The sequence below is a fragment of the Theropithecus gelada genome, chromosome 1, assembly GCF_003255815.1.
Source record: "Theropithecus gelada isolate Dixy chromosome 1, Tgel_1.0, whole genome shotgun sequence".
Taxonomy (NCBI): domain Eukaryota; kingdom Metazoa; phylum Chordata; class Mammalia; order Primates; family Cercopithecidae; genus Theropithecus; species Theropithecus gelada.
The window spans coordinates 45,626,820-45,644,777 of NC_037668.1; positions in this window are offsets into that span (position 1 = coordinate 45,626,820).

Below are 17,958 nucleotides of genomic sequence, written 5' to 3' on the forward strand. Positions count from 1 at the left end.
GCTGAACTAGAGCAGAGGCGGTTACTGCTGTGGCATCTGCCTTCTCCAAGCTCTTTGTTCTGCCAAAAAGAAAAAAAAAAGAAAAAAAACCTCAGAGCTGGACAGTAGTTGAGGCTGTAAAAACAGATTTGATTCAGGACTGTTGTAATAGAGGAAAACAGACCAGCGTAGAACCAGGCTCATTTCTGAATACGCCCTGGGAAAGTGTGAATTTTTAGCCAAGGAGCAGGTTGGGGTATAGTCTGCCCTTTGTGTCTGCCAGTTCCTCATCTGCAGGTTCAACCAGCTATGGTCAAAAATATTTGCAAAGAATAAATACATAAAAACTAACAATACAACAACAACAAAAAATTAATAATAAAAACAACACAGTATAACAACTATTTACATAGCACTTATATTGGGTATTATAAATAATCTAGAAATGATTTGAAGTAAACAGGAAGATATACATAGGTTATATGAATATACCACATCATTTTATATGAGACTTGAGCATTCTCAATTTTTGGTCCTAGAACTAGTTTCCCAGACAATACCAAGGGATGAGAAACAACACCTGGGGGATGTGGAGGATGGGGCACCCTATCAGATATGGAGGATGGGGGATTCTGGTTAAATCGACTTAGCAGGATTCTTGCTAAAACTGGATTCCACAAGGAAGTGCATGAATGGACCTCAGAGGAAGTTCTGGAACCTGACTAAAGTTTGAACAAGCAAAGAATCTTTGTCAGTTCTTCTGCTAAAATTCCAGGGAGGGGGTCTGGATCACCTGCCAGCCCCTCGGTAACGGGAGGGTGTCACCACTGCACTGACACCTTATGGAAGGGTTAATCCTTCCAAAGGAAATCAGAGCCATGTTAGGAAGTGGGAATAGGTGCCAGACAGACAAGGTAAAAAGGGCTGCTCTGCCTCCCCCTTAAAGAAGTGTCCTTCTTTCATTCAACAAAGATATATTAGGTGCCTATTATGCGAATATAGCACCTTGAATATGGCACCTTGGGATGTGCTTAAGGAATTAACAGAGAGGTCCTTAGGGGACAGCATTAGAGAGACCCCCATGCATCCCTCAGGGGCACACGATGGAGGGCATGCTAGTCACAAGGTCCCACAAGGGATGGGGGCCTGGGAAGAGATCTGCAGTTTGAGGGTTGTAACATCCCAGGCAATTGCAAAGCAGAGTGGGGTCAGGACCAGGAAGGCAGCACAGCCTAGTAGGTCAGACAGATCTTGGCCACAGGCCATGAGACTTTAGGCAGTTCATGTCTCTGGGCCTCACCTTCCCCATCTGTAAAATGGGATGACATAAATAAAGGGTACAATAAAAGCCTGACACATGGTGGGTGCCCAGGACTTGTTGGGGAGGTGGGGGTAGGGTCCAGGGTTTGGTCCAAGGAGTAAATGTGTCTCTATCAGGGAACAGTTTAAAAGCTCAGGCTTCAAGAAGGAAATGCAATGAAAGACTGGGAAGCCCAGCTCAAGACAGAATGAGGTAAGACCGTCCAGGAAAGTCCTTTGGTTGGATTCTGCTAGAGGGTCTGGGGATGCATTGGCTAACTTAAAAATGGTTGCAAACTTGAGACAGCCATCTTCCCAACTAAACAACAATGCTCTCAACGTGGGGAGTGTGCTTCCTGCATCAGATCAGGCCTTCTTCTGGGAAGAGGTTGTGCCTCCCTCGTCAGTATAGTGTTTGACAGCACAGACTGCAGATAACTGCTTCTGTTCGAATCCTTTCTCTGCCACTTCTTAGCTGTGTGACCTTGTGTAAGTTACGTGGCCCCTTTGAGCCTCAGTTTCCATATCTATGAAATGGGGATATTAGTGGTTCTTACGTCATAAAATACATGCATGCAAAGCCCACATTAGGTGATTTTAAAAATTTTTCTTTATTTATCTTTTATAAAATGGGGTCTCACTATGTTGCCCAGGCTAGCATGCAGTGGCTACTCAAAGGAGCAATCATAGTGCACTACACCTGCAAACTCCTGGGTTCAAGAGAGCCTCCCACCTCAGCCTCTTGAGTAGTTGGGACTACATGCATCCTTCCCCACACCCAGCTGATATTAAGTGTTTAATAACTATTGACTTGTGTACTAGTCATCAACTACTGCATAACACATACCCCAAAATGCAGTCACGTAAAACAACATTGCTAAAGAATTGAGGGTCAGGAATCCAGCTGTGGCTTAGCTGGGTCCTCTGGCCAGGGATGTCCTGCAGTCTGATTGAAATATCAGCCCAGGCTGTGCTCACGTCAGGGTTTGACTGAGAACAGATCTGCCACCAAGCTCCCTCCACCCACGGTTGGCAAGATCAGTTCCCCACATGTTGCTGGGCCTTGGCCTGGGAAGCTGTTGTCTTCCCTCCTTTCCTTGCCACATGGGCCTCTGCACAGGGCAGCGCACAACATGGCGGCTTGTGCTATCAGAGCCAACAGGGGAGGGGCCTGGAGAGAGCGCAGGCAGGCCAAAGCCACAGTCTTTTGTAACCTAATCCCAGAAGGGACCTCCCATCACTTTCCCTGTTCTATTCATTAGAAGGGAGTCAGTCTGTCCAGCCTGCACTCAAGCAGAGGGGATTGCATAGACCCGTGAATAGCAGGAAGCCTCATCAGGGCCACATCGGAAGTTGCGTTTCAGACCTAGACTGGGGGCTGCCTGTGAGAAGGGATGAGGAGAACGGGCTTTGTCTTTTCCTTCACTGCTGTGTCTCCAGCACCTAGAAAAATGCCTGGCATGACACAGGAGCTCCACAAATGTTTGTCCAGTGTATCAGAATGAGGGTCCCTTGGGGCAGGGGCTGGATAAAGAGGAGTTTCCTCTCCCCTCTATCCCCCTCTGAGCACCCAGACAGAATACTGCAGCCCTGAGCCCCGAATAATCCCCCTGAGGAGAACCTTGCCTACTCAGAAAAGCCTCTGGTGGCATTGCAGTGTTTTGCTCCTGACCTCCCCCTCTGAGGGAAGGCAAATTCCATTCAGAAGGAGATGTGTGAAAATTGGATTTGCTGCCGGGTCAAACTTTGCTGTGTTTTATCCCGGCTGTCACCTGCCTTTGAAACACAGAATGTTTCTCCAAATGATGCCTCTCACTCGTGGCCCCTCCTTTCTGGAATCAGAGCCCATGAGCTTCCACTGGCTTCCTCTGGGCCATCTCTCTGGCTGCTGCCCGGCCCAGGCCACGTTCCTCTCTCTCCTTGTCCCTTGCTGTGGTCCCTTGACTGGTATCCTCATCTCCACCCAGTCCCCCTCCTTCCCATTTTTCACGCAGTCAGAGAGGCCTTCAAAAACACAAATCGGATCACATAATTCTTCTCCTTAAAGCCTTCTCCTAGCTTCCTATTGTTCTGGAGTAAAATCCCAACTCCCACCCTGCAGGCTTTGGCCCTGCCACCTCTCCCAGCTCATCTCCTAAAAAAGGTCCTAGGCCCTCCCTTGCCACAGGCGTGGTCTGCCAGTTCCTGAAACATGGAAGCTCTTCCTCCCCACAAGGCTTTGCTCTGTTCTGTCTGCCTGGGCTCTTCCCCTGGCTCTTTGCAGTGCTGGCTCCTTATCCTTCTTATCTAGCTTAGTTGTCACCTCTTCAGAGAAGCCTTCCCTGACTGCACTATGCTTCCATTATTACCATTCTCATCATCTTGTTTACCTATTTCCTGGTCCAGATTACAACTTGTAGTCATTTTGGTTTAATTAGTTCTATGAGGATGGAGGTGCCTAACAGGTCACAGCTATATCCCTTAGGTTCAGCACACGGTAGGACAAATGAATTTCCCCTTTCCTGCAGGGATTTCAGTAGCCTCTCCACTGCCTGCCCTGCCCATGACTCACCTCCTCCAACCCACTCAGGACATAGCTGCCAGGGAAAGCATAGCCCTGAACGTGTCCCTCCCGCCCTGGAAGCCCTCAGTGGCTTCCCACTACTCAGAAGCATCAGGGACGCTTGGGCTCAGCTTCCAGACTGCAGCCAGCCAACCATTTCTTAACATTCCCTTCCATCCACCCCATGCTCTGGTCAAACTGGAATATTTGCTACATTCCTGAGCACTCCTTGCTCTTTTGTATCTCAGGGCTTTGGCAGGGATGTTTTCCCTCCACCTGGAAAGCCTTTCTCTCCTCTGCAAGGCAAAAAATGCATCCTCATTTCAATTCGTCTCCTCCTCCAGGAAGCCTCTCTGGCTGCCTCTTTGGTGAAGAGGGAAGAACTTGGAAGTTGGTGTCAGGCCTGGGTCCATATCTCTGCTCTACCATTTGCAGAGAAAATGAGTATATGAATCCCTGTGTCTGAATCTGTTCAGTGGGAACAATTCTGACTCTCAGAGTCATTGAATGAAACACCTTATAAGAAAGCCTCATACACCATGGAATACTATGCAGCCATAAAAAAGGATGAGTTTGTGTCCTTTGTAGGGACATGGATGCCGCTGGAAACCATCATTCTCAGCAAACTATCACAAGAACAGAAAACCAAACACCGCATGTTCTCACTTACAGGTGGGAACTGAACAATGAGATCACTTGGACTCGGGAAGGGGAACATCACACACCGGGGCCTATCATGGGGAGGAGGGAGGGGGGAGGGATTGCATTGGGAGTTATACCTGATGTAAATGACGAGTTGATGGGTGCTGACGAGTTGATGGGTGCAGCACACCAACATGGCATAGGTATACATATGTAACAAACCTGCACGTTATGCTCATGTACCCTAGAACTTAAAGTATAATAATAAAATTAAAAAAAAAAAAAAGAAAGAAAGCCTCTGGCCCAGAGGAGATGGGCCTCAAGTAGACGTGAGGCCCTTTCCAGGTTTACTGGTAACTTGTGATACTCCTTCACACTTCGTCTTCTTATAATGCACTTGGGGTGAACCTGTTCTCCTCTGTCCCCACTGCCCCTTCTGGGCAGGACCATACCTTCTGCCTCTCCCTTCCCTTACCCTGCCTGCTAAGATATTTTCTTTATGCCAAGTCGGGTCTAGGGAGAGTCTGCTGAATGTCCTTGACCTTTCCTCTTCTCTGGATATTCTTTCTTTACAGAGAAAAGCAACTCAGTACAATTTTATGCTAATTCATGCATTCTTTTACCGAGCTTCTATCATGTGAACAAGAGCCTGGTGGAATTTTCATTTTAGGATGTTGGAACTGCCATCGTTCATTCGGTCAACAAACATCTGTCTACCACGGTTGTGAGTGTTCAGTTACCCCAGTAATGTCTCTAGCTCCCTGGTGGCAGTCATTAGCTATTGCCCAGGGCACTTGAGTCCCTCTTTCCTATAGTTCAATCTGTGCTTAAGGACCATTCTCCAAGCTTCTAGACATTGTTCTTCCGCACTGGATAGCTGTGGCCCTGCTCTGTGTCTATAGTGAGGCCTGCCAGATGCAGGGCCCTTGAAGGCAGACAGCTGTGAGATCCTCCCCGATCCGCTGTGGCCAGGGAGGGGAGTCTGGAATTCTCTGCCTCTCGGGCTCCTGTGTGCACTTCAGTCTCTCTGACCAGGCTCAGAGACGGCTTCAGAAGCAGCCAGGGGTGCAGGGCAGGTCTCCCTCCTTAAAGAGGAGCAACTGTCTGATCCAGCAGTTTCATGTCTGGGGATATATTCCAACAGAAAACAGGATTTCAAAGGGATGTTTGTACCCCCATGTGTAGAGCAAGATTATACACAAAAACCAAGCAACGCAAGCAACGCAAGGGTCCATCTGCTGAGGAGTGGATAAGCAAAATGTAGTCTATCCATACAACAGAATATTATTCAGCCTTCAAAAAGAAGGAAATTCCCACGCATGTGACAACGTGGATGAAACTTGAGGACATTATGCAAAGTGAATAAGGCAGTCACATAAAGACAAATACTATGTCGTACTACTTGCATGAGGTATCTAAAACAGGAAGTGGAAAGATGGTTGCCAGGGGGCGGGAGAGCGGGAGTCGGGAGTTATTTAATGTGCATGGAGTTTCCGTTTTGCAAGATAATATGGTTCTGGAGAGCTGTTTCCCAACAATGGAATCTACTTAACACTACTGAGCTGTCCTCTTAAACATTGTTAAGACAGTGAATTTTGTGGTTTGTGTATTTTACCACAATGAAACATGTAAGAGAAAAAGAGAGAGAGAGGTACAGAGAAGGCCTTCTGGGTAAGAGCACCTCATCAGGTAGGAATGGCCTTAAGGGATCTGACCTTGGCCTCTGAGCCCTACCTCCTCCCTAAGGGCCCTCAGCTTTTACTTCTTCTCCTGCCAGACTCAGCAACCCTCCCTGTTTATCAGTGGCCTGAGTGTGGATGCACCTTCTTTCCTCTTACAACGCTGATCACAGCTGACTTCAGCTGCTATGTCCAGCTTTTCTAAAAAAGAAATAAAGTAGAAAGGAAATAAACAGAGAACAACCAAATTGGAAAACCATGTTTCCACCATCCAACAACGGCCAACTTGTTTCTGTGGATTCCGAGCCCTGCTCTGTCCCAGAGGGGCTACCCTCTGATGGCCTCATTTAATTCGTCATTTAGAAACAAAGATGCTTTTCGTATAGGGAAGCTATGCCTGGTTGGTATGGAGTTTCCTTACGTCCCCACTGCCAGAGCCGCAGACCACCACCAGCATCACAGGCTCTGCCTCTGCCTTTGCCTTTGCAATTGTATTAGTCTGTTCTCATGCTGCTGATGAAGACTGGGTAATTTATCAAGAAAAAGAGATCTAATGGACTCACAGTTCCATGTGGCTGAGGAGGCCTTACAATCATGGCAGAAGGCAAAAGGCACATCTTACGTGGCAGCAGGCAAAGAGAGAGCGTGTGCGGGGAAACTCCCCTTTATAAAACCATCAGATCTCATGAGACTTATTCACTGTCATGAAAACAGCATGGAAAAGATCTGTTCCCATGATTCAATTACCTCCCACCAGGTCCCTCTCATGACATGTGGAAACTGTGGGAGCTACAATTCAAGATGAGACTTGAGTGGGGACACAGCCAACCCATATCAGCCATGTTATTTGGGGTTCTCACTTCTGGCATGCTGATGTCAGCAAGCCCCAGGCAATCTCCTTGTCCAGTCCATCCTGGTCACCGGCCCTTCAACTTGGCACCTGCTCTTACGGGCTGCACCTCCACTGGACCTTCAAGATATAGTTGGGGCCTCCTGACACAGGGCCTGGGGGCTGGGACAGCCCTTTGTGGATAGAAAGTCTGCCAGTTCTGAGTCCTGGGGCTCGGCTCTGGGCCATCCAGCTGGCCTCCTGGGATAACTAAGCCTTGCAGGAGGATCCCTGATTGATCTTCCACAGCCTGGGGTGTGGGTTAAAGAACTGAGAGACTGGAGCTCAGCATCCTCTAACCCCCATCCTTGGCCATCAGAGAGCTGTAATTGCTCTAAAATCCATCTTCTTCCCAGGCACATCCCTGCCAAAGCCCTTGGTTCCTCTCCCCTCCCCCCGCCCCACCCTCTCTCTATCTCTCTCTGACTCTGGGGACCTGGCAGATGAAAGCCATCCTTTCTCTGTTCCAGCCCAATCCTGATGAAAGCTGGACCTGGGTTGCTGGGATGCAGCTTTCAGAGGGGGTGTCGGCGTAATGAGCTTGCTTCCAGACCATATGTTTGCTCTTCAGCCAGCGTCACTGTGGGGCTGCTTTGGGGGACTCAGCACAGGACGGCGCAACCCCTGACTGGAATTCACAGACCATCCCTCGTGCAAAGCAGGCAGCTGAGACAGCAACTCTACAGGCCACCTAGAGAAGAGCGTCACCCTCACCTGTGGTCAAACCTGGGCTGGACCACTCCATAGCCTTGTGACCTGGCACTAAGTCCTTACCCTTCCTGAAATTCAGTTTTCCTCATCAGTAAACAGGAATAACATGCCTCCTCACACTGCCTTACTGTCATGTTCAAATGCGATTATCTATGTAAAGCCCCCAGCCCTGGAGCTGGAGGTCAATGAATGCTATTTCCTGTCCTCCTTTCTAAAACAGGTGAGGAAACCTGCAATGCCTGGAACAGCCATTGTTTGCATTACTAGATGCCGCCTTGTTCTGTCTCTCACCTGCTCCAAATGAATGACTGGGGAGGAATAACGATAGGCCTCTTGCAGTTGTATATTACTGTTCTCAGAGTAATATACAAATTCTTCGTCATACTTGTTCCTTAAGGGGAAAAAAAAAAAAAAAAACACCTGGGAGTCTTCCAGGGAAGGCACAATTAACTCCACTTTGTAGACAGAATTACCAAGGTCCAGCGAGGGCAACGACCTCATTCAAGGACCTCATTCAAGGACCTCATTCAAGGTCACAGAGCCAGGAAGTGGCTGAGTTAAGATGGGAACCCAGATCAGGGTGCTTTTGTTGGCTTTCGTTTTGTTTTTAAGCTTTGTTATGGAAAGTTTGCCAAGGCCTCACCCTGTTCTCAGGAGTGTATCAGGGTAGACATCATTCTCAGGAGATGGGGCCAGGGAAGCTGTCAGGCCAGGAGAGGTGCTTTCGTACCCAGCAGAGCCCACGCCCCGGATGAACTAATTACCATGCTCCCTCACACTCATACCGAGCCTTTCTTCCAGAGAGACCCTAAAGTGCTTCTGAGCTGCTCGTACATATTTATATGCCTGCGTGCACGATAAAAATAAAACCACTTCACCCACCGCTGAAATGCAGCCACTCGGGGTGTGAAATACGGGGCTTATGGAACAGCGGCGAGGAGCGGCTCTGAAGGAGAGGCGTGTGTCCCTCCTGACATTGCAAGGGGGCAGCTGGAGGGAGGTGGAATTTAATTATGTGGGTGAGTAAGCGCTGGACGTGGAAGTAGAAGCCAGGAAGACTGTGGGTCCCTGGGCACCTGGGACTCCCTTGGCCTCCCTGGGATGGAGAGCTTGTCCTGCCAGGGAGAATGGTACCAGCTAGAGGAGTGCATGGGCCCCTCAGCTTCCATCTGTTTACAGACCCCTGAACCCCACTCCCTGGGAGCTGCCTGCAGGTATGTGGGCTCCAGCCTTCTGCCCTCCAAAACCCAATGTGCCACCAAGCACTATTTCTTCCTTTAAAGGAAGGCCCCAGGAGGCGTTGGTTAGTTAAGACCTCGTGGAGTGAGGACCAGCAACTTTGCTGCTGTCCAGTCAAGGCAGTTGTAGGTAAGAAAGGTGCCATTCTCAGAAGAAGCTGAGCTTCTTTTCTGGCCATGGCAACCTTTCAATGGTTCTTTGACTTTGTTCTGATTTCTGGTGCTGAACCTTGCTGTACATTGAGACTTCTGCTCCTGCCTGCCCTCTTTTCCCTCCCTCCCTCCCTCCCTCTCTCCTTCTCTCCCTCTTTCTTTCCTTCCTTTCTTCCCTCTTTATTTCCTTTCTTTCTTCCTCCCTCCTTCTCTCTTTCCTTTCTACCTTCCTTCCTTTCTTCCTTCCTTCCTCCTCTCCCTCTTTCTTTCCTTCTTTTCTTCTTTCTTTCCTTCCTTTCTTCTTTCTTTCTTTCCTTTCTTCTTTCTTTCTTTCTTTTCCTTCCCTCCTTCCTTCCTCCCTCCCTTCTTTCCTCTCTTCCTGCCTCCCTCCCTTCCTCCCTCCCTCCTTCTCTCCCTCTTTCTTTCCTTCCTTTCTTCTTTCTTTCCTTCCTCTCTTCTTTCTTTCCTCCCTCCCTTCTTTCTTTCTTCCTTTCTTCCTTCTCTCCCTCCCTCCATCCATCCTTCCTTCCTTTTCTTCTTCCTTCCTTCCTTCCTCCGTTCTTTCCTCCCTTCCTTCCCCCCTTCCTTTCTTCCTTCCTCCCTCCTTGTCTCCCTCTTTCTTTCCTTCCTTTCTTCTTTCTTTCCTTCCTCTCTTTCTTTCCTTCCTCCCTCCCTTCTTGTTTGCTTGCTTTCTTGCTTGCTTTCTTCCTTTCCTCTCTCCCTTCCTCTCTTCTCCTTTCTTCCTCCCTGATGTATTTTGGATATTTTTCACTTCCAAATCTCATGTTGGAATTGATCTTCAGGGTTGGAAATGGGGCCTAATGGGAGATGTTTGGTGCCCTCCCTGATACTTCAGTGGTGAGTGAGGTCTACCTCTCTAGGTTACTGTGAGATCTGATTGTTAAGAAGAGCCTGACACCTCCTCCTCTTTCCCTTGCTCCCTCTCTTGCCATGTCACACTCCTGCTCCCCTCTACCTTCCACCATGAGTAAAAGCTTCCTGAGGCCTCATCAGAAGCTGAGCATATGCCAGTGCCATGCTTGTACAGTCCGCAGAACCACGAGCCAAATAAACCTTTCTTTATAAATTACCAGTCTCAGGTGTTCCCTTATAGCAACACAAAATGGACTAATACACCTGCCCTGTACTTTGCCCATCTGACCACTATAGTCTTAATCCCCTGGTGCAAGCACAGAGGCTGAAAAAGCCAAGAGAAGGCATCCAATGTACCAATGTAGGCTTCCTGAACTAGTGACAAAGAAAGTTGAGCTCTGGAGCAGGAGCAGAATTTAGCCAGCGTAAAGGATGTGTGTGGGGTGCATGGGACAGGGTAGGGGAGATGGGAGAGAGAGGGGAGCTTGGCTGGCTATCTCAGGCAGAGGGGGTAGCATGTAGAAAGGTCTGCAATCAGGAGAGAGAGCTTCATGAACTCTGAGAACTGAACATGTGAACAAAGCTGCAGAAGGGAGCCCAGGATGGAGCTGAAGACCCTCGTAAACCATTCCAGGAATGCTGGCTTTAGTGTGCAGGCCCTGGGGAGCCAGTGAAGGACTTTAAGGGAGGTGTCCTGATCAGCTTGTAACCCTGGGTGTACCCGGGTGACCTGGATGTGGATAGTTGAGGGTGGTGCTTTCTACAGAAGATGAGGTCTAAGGAATGGAGCAGATGTCAGATCTGGGGAGGCCCAACTGTCCTTCCTTTATGTGGAGGCCTGAGTGAGGTGATGACTGGGGACACAGCAGGAGGGCAGGAGCCTGAGAGAGGCAGCTGGGAAAGAGAAAGTAAGTGGACCAGGCAGTGGGTACAGCTCTGCTGGCAACGAGATCTGGTGAGCAGAGACAGGCTGTCTGCCCTGAGATGTTGGCGCTCAGGTGGTCTTGATTCTGTACCAACACTTGCCAACTGTGTGCTCCTCAGGGCACAAACCATGTCCTTTTGCTTCTGTGTCCCTGGTACCCAGCTCAGTGCCTGGGCCAGAGGAGCAGTCCAATAAACACGTGTGTTCTTCAAAGCCCTCAGCGGCAGCAGTGATCCATTAGAACCACTTGTTTAGGGAACCTGGTGTAATGCTGTTAAGGACTGGGGGCCCCTGAGCCCATGGCTCTCAGCTGCCATGCCCCCAGTACCGAGGCACCTTCCCTTGAAGACATTAAAAGTGTAAACAATGCCTCTGTGTTCCCAGGGCTAGCAGTCCATTAGCACTCCTTTCAGGAAAAGATAGCTTTGAAAGGTTAGTGATGCTCCCTGTGTGCCTCCCAATAGCCTTTCATTCCAGGGAAGTATTCCAATCTGATTCACCAACTGCCGCTTTGGAAGATCATCCTCTTGCCAGGGACAATGGAGAGCAGGACAGGAGGCTGAGCGTGGGTGGAAGTCAACACAAGGAAGCCAGGGAGGGGAGATAGCGTTAGGTGACCGGCTGGGGTATGGGATTGCTTCCGTCTTCAATCAGTAGTGGAGAGAGAAAGGAGGAAGAAAAAGAGCACCTTGGTGGAGATGTGAGGGCTCCAAGGATGATGAAGCATCTTCTGGGACTGAGAAGGAACTGGTCAATACAGGAAGAACTAATGTCGAGAGTCACCAAATCTCAAACTGGCATGTGCATCTCGTTCATTTGTTCAATGCAGTTTTCATTGCTCCTTTGCGATTCTTCAGCATTCACCGCCCTGTGTGGTCTACAATAACCCTGCCTAACCTCACAGCCTCCTCCCCCTACACCCACTGGTTCCTTGGACTACTTGCTGTCTCCCGGAAGGCAATGTCTGCTGCATGCTTTTGTAAGGCATCGCACATGCAGCTCTGCCCCCAAAGCTTTTCTTTCCCTGGCTAACTTGGGCATCCTTCAGAGCTTTAGGTCTCACCTCCTGCAGAAAGCCAGTCTCCCAAGTCCTAGCTCAGTGCCAGGTGCAGAGTAATCGCTTCCATAGTGGCAGAGGAAGGAAGAGATGAAGAGAAGGAAAGCGGAGGTGGACTTGTGCCCTGAAAAGCCATAGGTTGTTAGGGGCCTCGGAAAGCCAGCCCAGCCTTTGCCTCTTACAAATGAAAACTGTGAAGCCCAGAGAAATGAAATCACTTCCCTGTCCTATAAATCAAATGGGGATTTTCTCCAATGTTTCAGGGCCTAGAAACTCAAGAGGGAAAATAGGCTAAGGAAATTGTCAGGCTTCACTGGATGGCGTTTGTAATTAATCAGAGGACTTTTGTAACAAATGCCTCTTCATTCCCCAACTGAGTGACGAGCCTGGTTAGCTGGACCTTCTTTCTTTGCTCCAAGTTCCTCCAGAACCACGTGACCCAGGCTCGAGAGGGGTGGTGTGGAAGATAATAAAATAAGGAACAAAGTGAAATGGGCCCAGACTTCCCAAAGCATGGACTACTACCTGGGGAGGCAAGACACATGGGTGAACTGGCTGAAGAGAGCATTGCTGCGTTATGCAGGAGGGACAAAATGCCCCTCCAAGAGTGCAGGGAGCCGACAGTCTTGCTTTGGGTCTCATCTATAGTATTATGGACCCATTGCACAATTGTGGCTAATTAGGGAGCTTAAGTATTTGTGTTTTGTAATAGCCTTAGTCACTGCAAATATAATAAAGCCTAAAGAATTCATAAAACAGGAAGCTGGTTCGTTTTACAGAATATAGATAGGCCCTTGAACTTGAAAGGTTGTGAAAATGGAACAAATCATGTATTCGATGGTGCCACCTGTTGTCAATGTGTGATATTGCAGCTTGTCAAGGAAAGGAGGAAAGGGGCGGCTCCAAGGGTGACCTCAGAAGATCCCAGTGGCGGCTGGACAATGTGGAGACGAGAGTCCAGAGCCAGGAATAGACTGACTGACGCTGGAAAATGCCACAGAGGAAAAACGAATCACAGGTTCTGTTCTCATTGGCTTTTTCCTTTGATTTGGAGTCATGGCCAACATCTGACTCTCTTGAGATCTTGACCCTGGGAGTCTTTATCCACCCCTCTCCACTTAAGAATGTAGGAAGCTAAGGACAAAAAGAAGGAGCCACAGTGTGGGATGATTACAGCATCATATGGCTGCCTCAGCTTTCGGTAAAAGTTGTTACAGCTAATGTTTATTGGGTGCTTATGCCATTTGAAGCATTGTCTTAATAAATCAGCACAGCTTGATAGGTTGGTACTCTTAGCCGCATTCCCATTTTACAGATGGGGAAATGGAAACACAGGAAGGTTAAATAATTTTCACAAGTTCTTACAGAAGTTCCCTCCTTCTGTTCCTTCCTTCCTCCCTCCCTCCCTTCCTCCCTTCCTTCCTCCCTTCCCTCCCTCCCTCCTTCCTTCCTCCCTCCCTCCCTCCCTTCCTTCCCTCCCTCCTTCCATCCTTCCTTCCTTCCTCCCTCCTTCTTCTCCCTCTTTTCCCTCCCTCCTCCTCCCCTCTCTCCCTCCCTTCCTTCTTTCTTTCCTTCCCTCCTTCCTCCCTTCCTTCTTTCCTTCCTTCGTTTTTTCCTTCCTCCCTCCCTCCTTCTTCTCCCTCTCTTCCCTCCCTCCCTCTTCCTTCTCTTCCTCCCTTCCTTCCTTCTTTCCTTCCCTCCTTCCTCCCTTCCTTCTTTCCTTCCTTCGTTTTTTCCTTCCTCCCTCCCTCCTTCTTCTCCCTCTCTTCCCTTCCTCCCTCTTCCCCCTCTTCCTCCCTTCCTTCTTCCTTTCTTCCTTCCCTCCTTCCTAACTCCCTCCCTCCCTACTTCCTTTCTTTCCTTCCTTCCTTCCTTCCTTCCTTCCTTCCTTCCTTCCTTCCTTCCTTCCTTCCTTCCTTCCTTCCTCTCTTCCAACCATCATTTTTTTTTGAGTGCTGAAGCTGGGATTTGAGCCTAGGCAGTCCAACTCTGGAGCCCATGCTTTAAGCCGGTGCACTTGACTACATCTGTTGGCACCTTCTAACTATGACTAATATCTGTTGGTCTAGGTCTCTCACGCTTAGCAAATGCAGTGATACAGGAAAAAGTAAAAATCTTGCTGATGCTTTCTAACCTTGGTTCATCTATCCCCATGCTTCCATCCATGTCCTTATCCACCCAACAATCCTTTCTCTAATCCATCTGTCAACCCACCCACCCACCTACCATTACTCATCTGCCCACTCACCCATCCATCCATCCATTCATCCAAGGATTCCCATATCCATCCATACAATCATTGTCACATCCATCCACCCATCCATTCATCCACCGACCCAGTAATTCTCATAACCAACTTCCTTCCTTGCATTTATCCAACAGTCACTTTCTTGAGCACCTACCACCTGTCAGACACAGTCAACACAGAGATGAATCAGCTGTGGTTCCTACGCTTATGTTGGTCACATTCCCGGACATCCATAAAACAATGTTACAGGTGCTGGTCCTGTGATCAGAAAGGCGAGTTACGCCTGACCCTGAGGGAGGGGAAAGAAAGGCTTCTCAACAGACGTGACTATCAACCTTGGCCTTAATGGATGAGTGGGAATTGTTGGTTGGAGAAGGGGAGATGGCTATCAGGCAGGTAGAACAGGACCAGCAAAGGTAGAGAGGCAACAAAAGCCCCATAGTGTTGGAGGGACAGAGAATGATCCAGAGCATGAGGTGAGGGAGAGCAGGGGAAGGAGGGACAAAACCAGAGGGGGCTTAGGATGCAGCCAAGGGGGCATACTAAAGAGCTTGGGCCTTCGACAATACAGAGTGCTGTGAAAATAGAGAGCAGAGGAGTTGAGGTACAGACATGGTCAGAACCGTGTAGGAGAAAGGTCTCTCCAACGGTAGCAAGGAGGATGAACTGGGGAGGCTGGGTCTGGCAGCAGGGAACAGTTAGAAGAGATCATCTGGATTCAAATGACAGCTTCACCTCTTATTGACTCTATGCCCTTAGGCCAGGGCTTGCATTTCTATGTGTCTCAGTATTCTTGTTTATTCCATAGTCTAAACACAGAAACTACCCACAAGATTCTGGAAAGAATTCAACGAATAGTACAAGCAACGTATAGCACTTGGCACATAGTAAGCACTCAATAAATGGCATCAATTGGCAATGGTTGTTATTATTATTATTACTATTTCTACTGCTATGACATTGAGGAAGAGATCGGGAGGCTTGTTCAGGGCCAGAGTGGCATTTTCCACCCTGTGATTCACAGAGCTCTTGCTCACACGATGTTAATAGGTATTAATGGAAAGAGGGTTCTGAGGCCAAACAAGTGTGGACTTCAACCAAATAAAACTGGAAAACGAACACGGACAACCCAAACACAAAAAAACTGCAGGACTTCTCCTAACCTTTCATAGGCTCATGTGAACTATAAACTTCTGAGTGGAGAACAGATGAGTTTGTAGCATTTCTCGAATATATTTAGCCATGAAACCCTCTTGCAAGAAATGTTTATTACAAACGTGCAAAACAAATGGCCAGTGGGACCCATTTTGGGGAACAATGGTCCTCCCGGGTCTAGTCCTTTTCTCTGGTCCCATAATGCTGAGGCCCCTTCTCCAGCCCACAGCTCGAGGTTCCCACGCACACCTGCTGACATCTTCCACCGAGAATATGTGATGGAACTTGAGAGCCCAGGTGGGGCTGAGCTTCATTAAGGACGGAGCATTGGACTTCATTCCAAGTGGCTGACTCCATATCAATTTGGGTCACTGGTGTTAAGGTGTCACTTTCAGTTGCATTTAATTTAAACAAACAATAAAAAGCTCTGTCCTGACTGCGATGGAAGGTGGTGGAGGTTTAATTCCAGCACAGCGAGGCAGAGTGCAGGATAGGAAAGCCGGAGGCCTGCAGGACTCAGTGGGTTGATGAGAGAGGGAGAGAGGAGGATAGAGAGGGAGAGAAATGTGGATCTCTGGGCAGGGCCTGTCTGGGGAAGCCCACACTAGATCCTTGTCCCCAGAATACAGTATCCTCTACCCTGGCCACCTTGGGTAATTCTTTTCACTTCTCTGAGACTCAGTTTCCTTATCTGTAAACCAGACATAAACGAAGTTGGCACAGAGGACTTCTAGGAGGATTAAATGAGATAAGAGAAGTGGAACACACTGGATTCATGAGTTTTTATATCCAAATACTGGCTTCCAAGATGTGTGCCTGTGTATGTGTGTGTGGACACGTGTGTGTGTGTTTCTGTATGTGTGTGTATTCCTCTATGTGTGTGTGTACCCGCGTGTGTGTGTTCCTGTATGTGTGTGGACACGTGTGTGTGCACACTTGGGTGTGGACATATGTCTGTGTGTGTGCCTGGGTATGTGTGGACATTTGTGTGTGTGTGTGGACGTGTGTGTGTGCGCGCGCCTGTGTGTGTGTGTGGGCATTTGTATGTGTTCCTGTATGTGTGTGTGGACACGTGTGTGTGTGTACACACGTGTGCCTGTGTGCATGGACATTTGTGTGTGTGTGCCTGTGTGTGGGCATTTGTGGGTATGTGTGTGTGCCTGTGTGTATGTGTGTATGCTTGTGTGTGTCTGTGTTTGTGTGTGTACACTTGTGTGTGTCTGTGTTTGTGTGTGGACACTTATCATGTGTGTGCCTGTATGTGTGTACACTCGTGTGTGTCTGTGTACATTTGTGTGTGTTTCTCTGTGTGTGTGTACACTTGTGTGTGTGTGCCTGTGTGTGTGTGGTGTACTGTGTCTAGGTAAGGTGTTTGAGAACTCTGGTTCTGGAGTTCTTTCTGGGTTCGAATCTGGTCCTATTCCTTAGCTGTATTGTATTGAGAAAGTTGCTTAACTTCTCTGAGCCTCAGCTTTGCTATCTGTAAGACAGGACTAATGATGGGACCTACCTCATGCATTATTGCGCAGTGTCAATGAATTTACATACATTAAATACTTTCATAGCACACTGCACAAAGAGTCACTTTCATAAGTACTTAAGACTCTTATTATTGAACCTCACTGGGTGTCCTGCTGCAAACCATCAGAGCCCATGCCCTTGGGAGCCAGGTTTGGGGAGGCAGTCATGTGCTGCATCCCTTCGCTTTCCCGGCAGGGAGGGCCGGGACTAGAGGTCACAGAGGGGTCCTTTGACCTCTGGGACTATTCCCTGGGGTCCGCAGAGGAGAAATTTGCTTTGTGCTGTAGCGCCCTCTGTTGGGAGAGCCTAGCTCAGCACTATGGACAGAGGGAGGCTGGGGGCAAACAGGCAAGGACTCAGGCTCAGCCAGTGTCCGAGGAAGAGGCCTGTCCTGCCGTGACTCTTGGGTCTGAGTGCCAGGACTGCAAAGTGGAGGCCCTGCCAATCTATTAGGAGACAGGAGCCAAGGGACATTAAGCAAATTAAAAGCCCCAGGGCTGTCCCGGGTGACCTTTTCCTTTGGCTAAGTCACCCCACCCTGTGCCCTCTGCTAACTGTGCTTCTCAGTGCTCCAGAGATGTCTTTCTCTGGGACAAAAGAAAGGCTTCAAAGCTGTATCTCATGACACGGGAGCTGGAGGAGTGGGCTTCCCCGGAGAGGCTTGTGAAGGCAGCCGTATTGCTACTCTTGTTACCATATGGCCATAGACAAGCACACCACAGCCAGGCCCCTTTGGGCAAAACCAACCGTGCGCCTGGGCAGACACCTCCTCTCTGATGGGCCCAGTCAGAACACGTGATCCTGGCGCTCCGAGGAGGTTCACTGCCACAGGACGCCTACCAAGTCCCAGGCTTGTGCAAGGAGCTGAGGAACAGAGTGGATAAGACGGAATGACCTACCCTCATTCATTCATTCATTCATGCATCCATCCAACTGGTATTTGTTGAGGATCCACCATGTGCGAGGCACTGGCTAGGCATAATAATAATTATAATACAGGGTGATGTTAAAGAGAGTTGGGGTGATTCAGAAGTCCTGGGGCTGAAG